This window comes from Leptinotarsa decemlineata, unplaced genomic scaffold (assembly GCF_025532065.1).
Source record: "Leptinotarsa decemlineata unplaced genomic scaffold, Ldec_3_MD MMD2_tig00000882_RagTag_RagTag, whole genome shotgun sequence".
Classification (NCBI taxonomy): domain Eukaryota; kingdom Metazoa; phylum Arthropoda; class Insecta; order Coleoptera; family Chrysomelidae; genus Leptinotarsa; species Leptinotarsa decemlineata.
The window spans coordinates 11,398,955-11,412,142 of record NW_027412556.1 but is presented as its reverse complement, the minus strand read 5'-3'; the positions used below and the strand labels follow the sequence as shown (position 1 = coordinate 11,412,142).

At 36.3% G+C, this 13,188-nt stretch overlaps 1 long non-coding RNA gene across 1 annotated transcript; it reads left to right on the top strand.

Annotated features, from left to right (window-relative positions):
• The first annotated feature begins 2,700 nt into the window (after positions 1-2,700).
• LOC141482166 (uncharacterized) lies at positions 2,701-12,825 on the top strand. Its single transcript, XR_012465382.1, has 3 exons — positions 2,701-3,095; positions 4,782-5,036; positions 12,205-12,825. It is a non-coding gene; the product is annotated as an uncharacterized lncRNA (long non-coding RNA).
• Positions 12,826-13,188: the final 363 nt, after the last annotated feature.

Genomic DNA, 13,188 nt, shown 5'->3' with positions numbered 1-13,188 from the left:
CTGAGACAATTCTGGATCAGAAACTGACATTTCCGGAAGTTTTTCAGCCTACTTGATTTTTTCAGAGTCACTTTTAAAATTGCATCTAGGTGGCCATGATCGGACGTTAACTAATCTATGGACCTCAGGTGATATCAGAAAATTGCAATAGCGGAGTTTTAGTGACTAGTGTGTTGAATATGAATGAGACAAGTTTACAAAATAACATTTTCGTGTCTAACTATTATTTTTCAAATGGCGACCATTTTTTGACAAGCACTTTCCGAAAAAAGGATTTTTTGACAAATCTAACGATACTAATTTATTTGCGATTGGATTACAAATAAGAACATAAATTAAATATTACTGAGGAAAATACTCGATACAAATTGATTTACTTTTGTCAAGGGTGCCATGGATAGGAATGATGCATAATATTTTGCGGTTATTTCCATCAAGTCCACTTTGGAGAACAAAACGCTCACCTAGGTTATGACAGTGACATAAGCTTTATGAGCAGAAAGTAGAAGTTTCTCTTGATTTTCGTTAATTTTAGTTTAATTTTTCGTCGAAATAATGTATACTCAAAGTGAAAAAGTGGATATGTTGTTATTGTTTGGAGAATGCCACAGAAATTCAAGGAAAGCTGCTGAGTTGTATGCTCAGAGATATCCCAATCGGCAACACCCATCTCATCAGTATTTTCCCTATGTTGAGAGTCGTTTTAGGCAAGAGGGAAATCAAGACGCAGAACAGAGGTTTGTCATAAATGAGGAGACTGAGATTAACGTTCTTGCTATGGTAGAAGTTGACAAAACGGTTTCTTTAAGAGAAATTAGTAGAGAAATGCAGATAAGTCACGAATCAGCAAGAAAAATACTGAAAAAGCACGGATATCGAGCATTTAAATATCAGTTACATCAACATTTGTATGCTGACGACGGCAATAGAAGAGTAGTATTTTGTGATTGGTTGCTTCAAAATCATAGAGTTAACCCAAATTTTATCAACTTCATTCTATTTTCCGACGAATCACGGTTTACAAATAATGGCATGTTTAATAAGCAGAATTGTCGGTACTGGGCCCAACAAAATCAACATGCAATGAGAGAGGGCAATTTTCAAGAAAGGTTTGATGTCAATGTCTGGGCTGGTATCGTTGGAAACAGAATAATTGGTCCAATATTGTTTCAAGGTCAGTTAACAGGGGTTAGATACTTGGGTTTTCTTCAAAATGAAATCGAGGATCATCTCAATGATATGCCGTACTTGATTTTTCAATAGAGCATTTTAATAATAGAGTTATTGCAACTAACGGTCCAGTACGGTGGCCTGCCCGCTCACCGGATCTGACTGTGTTAGATTTTTTCATTTGGGGATATGTAAAAGAAAGGGTCTACTATGCATTAGCCCCAGCCACTCTCGAAATCTTAGAAGAAAGGATTCAACAGGCATTTAGAAGTATATCGCCTCAAATGTTACAAAACGTGTTGAGAGAAACAATTGAACGAGCTGAAATGTGTCTTGTACAAGGAGGGATGCACTTTGAAAATTTACTATAGTGGAATTTTCAAGAACTTAGGATATTGCAAAAAATCTAAGTGCATCGCTGAAATTATTAGTTAAATTTGTTAAATTTGTTGATCCAATCGCAAATAAATTAGTAACGTTAGATTCGTCAAAAAATCCTTTTTTCGGAAATTGCTTGTCAAAAAATGGTCGCCATTTGAAAAATAATAGTTAGACACGAAAATGTTATTTTGTACACTTGTCTCATTCATATTCAACACACTAGTCACTAAAACTCCGCTATTGCAATTTTCTGATATCACCTGAGGTCCATAGATTAGTTTACGTCCGATCATGGCCACCTAGATGCAATTTTAAAAGTGACTCTGAAAAAATCAAGTAGACTGAAAAACTTCCGGAAATGTCAGTTTCTGATCCAGAATTGTCTCAGAAATCCAAAAATGTTACAATATACAGGGTGTTCCATTTAAAAATTCAGAACCGGAGCCATTTCCGCTGAAACCGGAAGTGACCGGAAAGTGAAAAATATGTGAAAACATTCCTCTCCACATACCATTCAACTATATCAAATCTCATTTCAATTCTCCTAATAGTCTAGAAATTATGACTTGTCTAATAGATTCGTTGACACCCGGTATGTACACACCGCTAAATTTCTGCTTGCAAGTAGTGAGATTGGCAAATCCGTTTGGCCTTGAATTTACGATCTCTCGCATTACAGCTTTGTACAATGGTTTCAGACTTTGTGAGGTATCTGCTGGTATACATTCCTGATGGATTTCCAAATCTAACATTCCAGTGCATTTTTTAATGAGCACAAAGCTCAAGAAGTGTAATTTCACTCGAACGAGTACGAGTACAGTGCATAAAATAATTTATATTCATCATGAGGAATGGGTTCAGAATAGTAGAGCTGTAGAACTTCATTGTTTCGATATGAGCGCGAAAAATAATGAATAAATTATATCATTAAAACTATTTTTTTTGCACGGATCGCATGGAATGGGGGTTTACTTTGTTTGATTCCACTGTACTGGTGGTGGTACATTATCCAGATAGGATAATCTTTTGCTAATCTAATCTTCTTCCGCTGCCTAATCAAGTACAGAGGAACTCGTTGACGTTTTGCCACGTGTTGTAATGTATGAAACAAGTCATTTCTACAGTAAATAAGTAGGTGTATTTATACACTTATCATAGTCAAACAAATGGTTGGATGTGTTGAATCGAAATTATATGTTGACAAGAGTTCAGACAGTCTTTAGATTTCAACGCATATGAATAGATAAATGGATTTATGTGCTTAAGTTTAATATTGTCTACATAAAAGTCGTGTTTATGAAAAAAAATTCAATAGTCATTCGAGTTCTTTCACCTATCCCCTCTTCCCTCTCACTGCTTCACCGGTTGAGCAGGAGATGACCGTTCGGCTGGAGTAGGACGTTTTCCGCTTGAAAATGGGTTTCCATATATTGCGTATCTCTACGCTAGCTTCGCTGAATGCGTCGTTGGACAAAAAATATGCAGCTTATTTGAATTCTCTCCCAAACCAGTGTCCTCCCTCGGGACCACTTGATGTTATGTTGGTGAGTGCAAACATGCTCTGCTGTTTCCGATTTGCTGCTTTCTCCTAGCTTTGTGTGATTCTTGTGCTCGATAATGCGATCTTTTGAAGGCCTCTTAGTTTCTCCGAGATAAGATTTGTGGCACTCACAAGGTATCCGGTAAATGCAATTCTTGGAATCGCAATCTGCAATTGGTGGCCTGCATTTGGAGGCTGCGAGGGATGGTGTTTCCGGCTCTGTGGGAGTTCTGATGTTGTACTTGAACCCAATTATTCCTAATCACTGGTTGTGACGGCTTCTCTTCTTTGCGGGGTTCTTCCTGTCTTTCAGCCAAATTCTGTTCCACCATCACTTCAAAATAAACATTTCGTTGAAGATCTTTTTTGATGATGCTCAGTTTCTTCTCGAAACATTACAGAGCCCGAAAGTATAATAGAGTCTTAATAATTTCTCTCTTGGCAGATTGATGATGATTGGATTCGTGATTCAGATACTGGCCCGTGTGAGTGGGTTTCCGATATACAAATGTTACCCACTTGGTGTCGATCTTATTCACCAATAAGTCCAAGAATGGAAATCGTTGTGGACTCTCTTCTTCATTGTGGAGGTGATGAAAGGTTTCACGCTGTTGATGTGCTTCAGAAAGATGTCTAGTTCTGTTTTCCCATAGTGGACACCAATAATCGAAACGTCGTGAAGTGACTTGGCTTGAAATCTTGTAATTTCATTCAATTTCGATTGTTCAATTTTTGCTTGATTTTTATTCAATTGCAATTTCATTTCAGTTTTTTTCATTAAAATAATTGCTATTTTCAGCTATCCATTTCAATTTTCCATTTTATCTGTTCCCTCAGGGATTTTAAATCATATTATATCATATTAGAAAATGAAGGTCTGAACAAATGTTCATAATTTTGTTTCAGGCGTATAATAGTATGAATATCCTAGTTTTATCAACAGTCATTTATCGGAGACAAAACTCAAATTTACTGCGCCTAAACTACACCAGAAAAGCGTTAAAAATGTTCATACGAACAAATTCTCGGTCTAACGTGAGTAAACGCGGCATCCAACGCGCAAATAACTTTCTTATGCCTGAATGTTGATTCAATATGTGACAAACAGGTAATTTTCATATGTTCATTATCTTTTCCATTTCTCTCACTTCAATTCGGTGGTTGTCTAGCACATTTGATGAGATTGGGAGATGTTTTCATCAGCAGTTGCAAATTTTGAACGTTCCCAACATTATCTAAACCACGAATCCAAATACCATCAACCGACTGAAAGAGGAATAATCTATACTTTACTAGACCGTGCTCTCGATCTCTGTTATACGAAGGAAGGTCTTAAGATGGAACTAGACATCAGAGGATTATCGGAAAGGATGAGAAGAATTGGGTCCAAGTACAACATCAGAACCTGCTTCAGATCCGGAAACACTATCCGTAACAGCCTCACAAAAACCAGGCCACGAAACGCGGACTGCGATTCCAAGAATTGCATTTACTGGATACCCTGTGAGTGCGGAGAATCCTATATCGGTGAAACTGAGAGGCCATTGAATATTCGCATTGCCGAGCACAAGAAACACACAAAGCGATGGCAAACCAGCAAATCAGAAATAGAAGAGCATGTTTGGAACCATCAACATAACATCGAGTGGTCCCAAGCTGAGAACATACATAGGAAAAACCATTGTTTCAGGAGGAAATTCAAAGAAGCCGCATACATGTTATCCAACAATATATTCAGCCAAGCTGAATATGGAAACCCATAATCAAGCGGAAAATGGCCAACTCCCGTCAAACGGTCATCTCCCACTAAACCGATGAAGCAGAAAAAAGAAAGCGGAGATGAGTGAAAGTACTCGAATGACTCATAAATAGTCATCTCTCGAAGGAATCAGTCCAGTCATCACCCAAAGACGATTGTAGATACTAACAATCGAAACATCGTGAAGTAAGTTGGCTTGAAATCTCCTAATTTTCATTTTCATTTTCTGTTCAGTTATTCTATTTTTACTTGTATTTTATTTCACTGTCATTTCATTTTCGGTTTTTTTACTCAATATAGTTGTAACATTTGTTATTTCCAATGAAAACTTTGCTACCACAATTTCTTGTTATTTTTGACTATTCCTTTTTAATTTTTAGTTACTTCACGGATTTGAAATCATTTTATATAATATCAGACAATGGAATTCCGCACTAATGAAATTCATCATGAACGTTCATTGTCTTCCAAGGACTAACGGCTAAGTTTAAATTCAGCTCCCCAAAATTTCACTGTGGTAAATGATGGTACAGAATCCCCATATACAGAACCCAACTCATCTTTGATTCGCATAGGCGTATTGCCTTTCAGGAACAAATATTCAACGACAGCTCGGTATAGTATTTCCAATACCAATTCGAACAGCACAGAGAAGAAATTCCCGCCTCGACATAGGCGTCTGCATACTATTTTACAGTGGTAGTTTTTTAGTTACTTATTTATACAATCATAGCAATTGATCACCCCATGAAAAAGTTATCTCAACTGAATTTTTCCACCATGGCTAATTATGAAAAACTTCGAAATTTATGGTAGTTGATTTCCGAGTCGAAAACTCTAAAATAAAATGAAAACACAAATAATCACACCGAATTCTTGTCAAACATATATTTACAAAGTAATAGAGGCCAACAAAATTGCTAGAAAAATCAAAATTCTTCTTCGCTATATTCGGATGAATAACGGGTTGAATAACGATCGGATTTATGGAACTTTGCACATACTATTTGTTGCCACAAAGTTCTTCCGCACATCACTATCACCTACTTCATTCACCACTCGCCTTATATTGTCAAGCACAACAGCATTCAAAGTCGGTGACTGATTACATTTCCGCAAGCTTTCTTTCATTGTGGCCCAAACCATTTCAATCGGATTGAACACACAATAGTATGGAGGCAAACGTAAGAGAATATGACGACGTGTCTCACACATCGAATCAATAATATACTCTTTTTTTTGGAATTACGTTGTTTTATGGTCGCCAGTAATACCATTTTTGTTGGAATCTTTTCGGGTATTTACATGTCATGATTTCGCATGAAATCAATAATTTGTTTTTTTGTGTTATTGTTTGGTTTTGTAGTCAATAACCGAGAATGATACGAAGCGTTATCCATAACAATAACCGAGTTTGGAGGAATATTTGAGAGAAGCTGCTAACTGAACCAGGTTTCGAATAAAGCCGCAGTCATATCTTCGTGGTAATCAGCAGACGAATCTTTTATATTTTAGAGCAACAGAAGCAAAGCGTTAGGTACGAAACCACTTTCACTCCCGGCATGCAAAATTATAACACGTTTTCTCCTTGAAGAAGGTGTGTTCAAAGCACAATACTTGGTTTCGTCTACCCAGTCATATTTGACAACATGATGGGTGTCAAAGCAAGTTTCGTCGAGGTAGATTATATGTCTGCTGGATTATATTGGTAGCTTTTCATTCGCCTCAAATATTCTTGTCGAAGTTCAACAATGCGTGTCGATTCCATTATAACCATCCTATTGTTCAATTTTTTATATTTGAAACCACAAGACAATAAGACACCTCGTAGAGTTTCTAAAGATTTGTAATTGTAATCGGGATAGTCGAGTAATTTATACCAAATCATTTCCAAAGTTGGTACTTCATTTTTTTGGTATATATCATAAATTGTTCGCCGAATCACATCTTTTGTAACACCATCAACGTTTGCGAATTTTTTATTCTTTAGTTTTTGTTTCCTTGCATGGTCAATGACATTCCCTATTTTAATGACTCGAATAACTGTCGATAGTTTCGTTAACTCGCATATTCTATTAACAATAGCATTCTGTGGAGTGTGACAGTTTTCCTTCTTCAAGCATTCATGAATATTTAAAATCACTCACTGAAATTGAACATGTAAGTCCGGATCCCTGTCGATTGACACAGATTCCTCACACATAACGTTATCATTTGTTTCAAAAGTTCTCCAGAAAGCCATATTGATGTAAGTACCCAAAAACATTAAGATTTTCACAAAAATCGGTTTAAACGATGAGATTGGAACCTTTGGTGTAAAAGTTGAAAACTTTTTCTAGAGATCAACTACCCTTATACCAAACTGATATGTTTACACTCGACGCGCTTTTCGCTAACAAGGTTAGCATCTTCAGAATAATCAAATTGATACTGAATCTGAAGACAAGGTTTAGCTGTTTATATACCTAAAGTTTTTTGGTCCGATGTGGACTTTGTTTGTTGAATGATGATTATCCTAATTGATTTTTCCGCTTTTTAATCTATTGTTGACAGATTAATTTGCAGGTAGTGGTTCCACTAGTTAATTACCGAAAAATCAATTAGGATTATCATCATTTAACAAACAAAGTCCACATCGGACCAAAAAACTCTAGGTATATAAATAGCTAACTCTTGTCTTCAGATTCAATATCAATTTGCTTCTCCTGAAGATGCTATCCTTGTTAGCGAAACACGCGTCGAGTGCAAAAATATCAGTTTTTGTGTTAGGGTAATTGATCTCTAGAAAAAGTTTTCAAAAATCGGTTTGCAAAACCACTCACTACCTCACCTAACCCCACGAACACACGGCACTGATAAAGAAATATTGTGAAACGGACAAAAAATTAGTATTCAGCCAGTCCAGCTAGCCGAGCCTTTATTCCTCAACTACATTTGATAGCACGTTCACTAACTATCTAGGCAACTAGGGGCCACAGGCAAGAAATGTTTATGACTGTACTCTTATTTTTATTGCCATTCCAATTGGGAATGGATAAAGTATACGTAACTTTGTCTATTTTCATAAAAACACTCTCATCAATTCACTCATACGAGTGTTATATAACAACTGGGCGTCTAAAATACCTAAAACTTTGGTGAGTGACTGTTAACGAATCAACAACGAAATTCACTAGCTTTCATTCACGAGTGCTGCTATCTGCATGTTGAGATCGAAAACTTTTCAGGTCACCCTCATTTTATTTGAAATATTGAATTCCTAAGAATTGTCAGTCACTCCAATGACGAATCTGAAGAGGTGATCGGGTGAATGAACCACCACTGGCAAGTTTGACAACGTAAAATACGTAACGTCTTATCGGCGCGCTGATCATCGAAGTGTTTTTATGAATCGAACTCGACATTACGCGAATGTGATTGAAGGCCCCACAAGACAATTCGAAATCAGAATTAATTAGTTCGGAAGCGAAAGTAGCGAAAGTGAAGCCTGTGCGATGAATAGAAAATGTTATTTGAGTGAGAGTGTTTTTGAGAAACGTCAGGTATTGAAAAAGCATACCACCTATTTCTTTTTGTTATCGAGAATCCATGAATAGCCATGATATTGATGACAAGAAATGTTCGTAACTGCATATTCAACTCTACCCAACACAATCAATTCTTTTTTATAGTAAGACTATAAAGCTTCGATCTCAGTTAGATCTAGAAAGCCGGACATTTTTTAATTCAATGTAACAACCCATTGCCAATGAATTATCACATAATGGATGAGCCGAAAATAAATAGACAACAGTGTTGCTTCATTAAATATTTGATCAGAGATTTTTATAAGAATATAACGGTTAATATTATAGATTGTTGCAAGAAAATTGTTCCATTAGCCTTCGTCCTGAAAGTAAGTAGACTGTGTTGATTTGATTTTGTTGCGCCTCAATCCAAAAATTTGTTATAACAATATGTGCACTAAATATTTTTGTATTTTTTTTATAAATACAAATCAGGAGTTCGAATTGAAAAGGGTACATATTCAGAAGGAATTAATTTTTGGAAAGGAAGGTTACGACTTTATGCTCCTCCTTATAAAAAAATATGGGAATCTTCCAAAAAAATTAATAAACAGGGAATAGAGAAAATTGTTTTTTGTATAATTTAGTGTTCATATGAAAGTTGTTGTTACGAAAGTATTTTTTCTGTGTAATGCAATGCTTATGTATCGAAATAGCTGTTTCGAAAGGGCTCTTTCTTTCAGTTTGGTGACTTCTTTGAATAATATACACATCTCTGCGAAGAGTCAATTTTTGGAATCGTTTGCTTTTTTCCTTTTTATGGAGGCTTTCCACACTTTTTTGTATTAACATGAAAAAGTAGAAAGACACAACCTTTCTTTCCCAAAAATCAATAGTAAGTATACTGCGTTTTTATCGTCAAATTTTCGTATTCAACTTCATTGCTTTTACTATCAAAAAGAGACACATTCAGGAATTTTAGTTTCGATCAGTTGAACAAACCTTCTTCAAAATTTATTTTTCTGATACAGATCAATTTTATCAGTTATCAATCGGTTCCTTCATTGTCTAATCTGAAGTGAATGTTTGCTGTTTTATTCAATGTTACGATAAATAGACTGTTTTCGAAAGCTTTTCAATTATTGATCCATTGGCCCAACTGCTCGTACTGAAGTTACTTGATGAAAATCGTGAACCAGTTCAATAGAAAGGGTTACTATGTTGTCAAATGCGCTTTGAGTAGAGTTCATAGTAAAAAAATGTTTGATTAGTGATATGCCACATGCCACATTTTGAATTTAATATCAACTTTTCATTAGTTCGGATTTCCATTGTCTAATGATATACATTGATCTGATATATCTGAAATAATCTGCTTAGTGAATTATCACGAAAGGCATTAATACTCATTCATACTCGTGTTAAGAATCACACGTTGACAGGCAAGATCTCGTTAGTCCTCAACAACATCACAGGAGCCATGAGAACAACACCAACCGTGGCAATGGAATTAATTACGGGTCTGTCCTCTCTGGACCTGTACATTAAGGAGGTTGCGTTAATGGCCATATTACGATTGCGCTCGCTGGTGTAAACCTCGAAGTAGGAATGGGTCAATTGAGGCTGAGTCTATGGCGAGAAGCACTTACCACGCAACCTCTGCTGCAAGCAACCAGTGATGCAATTGAACCCAGGTTTGTGTTTGATAAACCCTACAAAATATAAATAAGAAAGAACACAGAGTCAGATGCTACAAATGCAATACGCATATATACAGACGGGTCAAAAACCAAAAAAGGCCAGGATGTGGCGTGTACGCCAGATCACTAAGCCTAAGGATTAAGTGACTAGTGGGAAAAATACCAGCATGGTCCAAAGAGAACTAGCTGGTATCTCAATCGTCACAAAAGAAATAACCAGGAAAGGAATTTCTGGCAAAAATATAACAATCTGCACTGACAGCAGACAAACCCTATTAGCCTTGAACAGACAACGTGTTACCTCAGGGCTAGTACTCTTCAGCCAAGAAAGCGGCTGGACTAAGAATTTCAGGACCCAGTGGCACCAACGGCCTGATGACTTCGACAATTGAGAAACTAGCCAAATGTTACATCCATGCTCAATCTTTAAAGAGATGGTATGGGATCAAAGGATGCAATCCTGCCAGGATGACCCTTGGCCACCTTGGGAAAAATCTACGCTCAACAGTAGGATTTCTGACTGGCCACTGTCAATTGAGGAAATACCTCCATTATATGGGGCTAGTAGACACACCTCTATGCAGGATATGTGAACAGAAAGATGAAACTGTCAGGTATGTCCTATGTGAGTGTCCGTCAATAAGAGAGTCTGTGTTCGGCGAGTCTTGGCTTACACCTACCGATATAAAGGGGACGTCTCCCAGTGACTACCAGTCCACCTTCTAGGAAAGGATAGGATGGACGATGACCTAGTAGGACAACTCCTCGGGAGGATGTACAATAGGTCACATGTGGCCTAAGTGCTGTGGGCTTACACTCATCCTACCTACTCTACAGATACAGATACAGTCCTCAACTCGCACAAGTTTCAACTTTTGAGAGTTGTCTTGCGTAAGCGAGCGACAGCTGATAAAAGGAAGAACGGATTTTTTCATAACAGATCTAATGGTTAGTGAAAGAGTAGTTGATATCACCAACATATATAGTACTGAGTAACGCAAAGGTGTTCTCATTCCTGGTATAGTTCAAGTAAAAGATATAGTGCTCCCTACCTTCCAGCAGTTCCCCTACAATAACACACACAACGGCGATACTCATCGCTACATTCTGTTGGTCACCGTAACATGACTTCAAATTTAATTTTATTACTCTTCAGCCAATCATAAAAGGTTAGTAAAAATTATCCAATACGAACCGCCAATTCTTCAGTCCACGTGGACTAATTCGTTGCGGCATAATTCCTTTGTATTGGTTTTTTTGGCCTTTGACTTCGCCGACACCTTTAAAACTACTATATCAGTTACTTCGACTATATCTTGTGGGTAGTACATTTCTTATGTATACATTGTTTATGGTATGTAGATTTCAGTAGGAGTGAATAGTTTCAGGTCAGGTTTGTTTTTCATTTGAAGTTTGAAGGTGGTAATTCAAAAATTCATAACAGTAGTCGGAAAAGTATTGAATCTGATCACTTGAAGCGTTTTGTTTCTGGTATATCATTAATTCTACATTTCGAATATTTGAAAAATACGCACAAATTAAACCCTTTCATTTTCCACTTCAGAATTATTCAGACTGACTTTATGTACCTAATTGTATTCATCAAAAAATATTTGATAATTCTCATTTGCAGGGTGTTTAATGAACATGGTGCGAAAATTCAAGGGGCTATTCTTCGAACTATTCTGAGGATATTTTGTGTTCTGATGATTTTTGATGAGGCGCTTTGTTTCGAAGATACGGAGCAAAAAAGACTTTCGACAATGACAGTGTATTACCATAAATTACATGTAATGTTTCTTGATCCACAAGAACTGTTGAAAATGACTTCCCCCCGCTCGGTTGCAACAATCCAATTTTCTCTTCTTCCGAACTCTTTCAAAACCACCAGGATCACTTAAGAGACACACTATTCAAATTAAATGTCTGCAGCCGGAATGTTGTTGATAAGTACCAACGAAATTGTTATATTTTTTATTACTTGGTAGATCCAGTGTAGAATACATTTATTTCGGCTACGTTAATGATTCTAAAATTACCAAAACTGTTATTGTCGAAATTCTTTTTGCCCTGTATCTTCGAAACACGGCGCCCTTTAAAAACCCTGTATGTCGATATTTATCAACATCTTACACGTTCTCATTCCAGAACCACATGGGTGGCAACCAAGATGGAGGGAGTGAAATATTCGAGTGTCCAGGGGAAAAAATCACATCCCATGTATCAGGGATCTTTCTTGTCCAGGCTCTTTTTCTGGCAAGTATCATCAAGCATATATTCATTGAGCTACACTGATATGAAAATAAAAGATTCATGTGTTAGGAAAAAGAGCTTCTTGGCTTTCTACTTAGCCATCTCAAACTTCCAAAGAAAGGAGAAAAGGAAAGAAAGGAAGAAAAAGCCATTCGACACGACAACTTCTAAATTTATGAAAATGAATAACTCTCAAATTACTTCATCTTATTCAGTTTGTATTCCAATCATTCATCATGAAACAGGAACGTTATACAATATAATACATGAGAGAAATATAAAATTCCAGGTTATTCCAAAAGTGTTGTTTGTTTAAATGTTATGTATTTTTGTAGTTCCATATTAGTCCTGTTAATTTAGCGATAAACCTTGGAATTAGAGGTAATGAGCCAAATATTTCTATACACCTTCATTATGGCGTCCAGAAAGCTGTCTCCAAATTCTCAAATAATCTCGTGTCTGTACCGGAAGTTATACGAGGTCAAAGGTAAAAAATAACAGTTTTTTGCGGTTATCTCAGTTTCTATTGCTCCAATAATGTAAACATCTATTTTCAAAATTATGTAGCATAAAATTTAGGATTAATTTTATTCGAATTTTTTTCATGCGTTCAATCGTTTTTGAAATAGAAGGCGGTAAACGCGCAGCGCTCTGCCATGCGTTCTGTAATCCAAGTTCAACCGTGAATATCTGTGAATATTATCTTCAATTTTGAATAACTTGTATCATTTATCAGTTGATATATTATATTCAAGAACGTTTTACAATTCACATACATTAATATAATAATACTTACCTACTTTGGGTAATTAAAAACTCATTATGAAATAATCATTGTACATTTAAATGTATTGAAAATACATTTGAAATATAAGAATA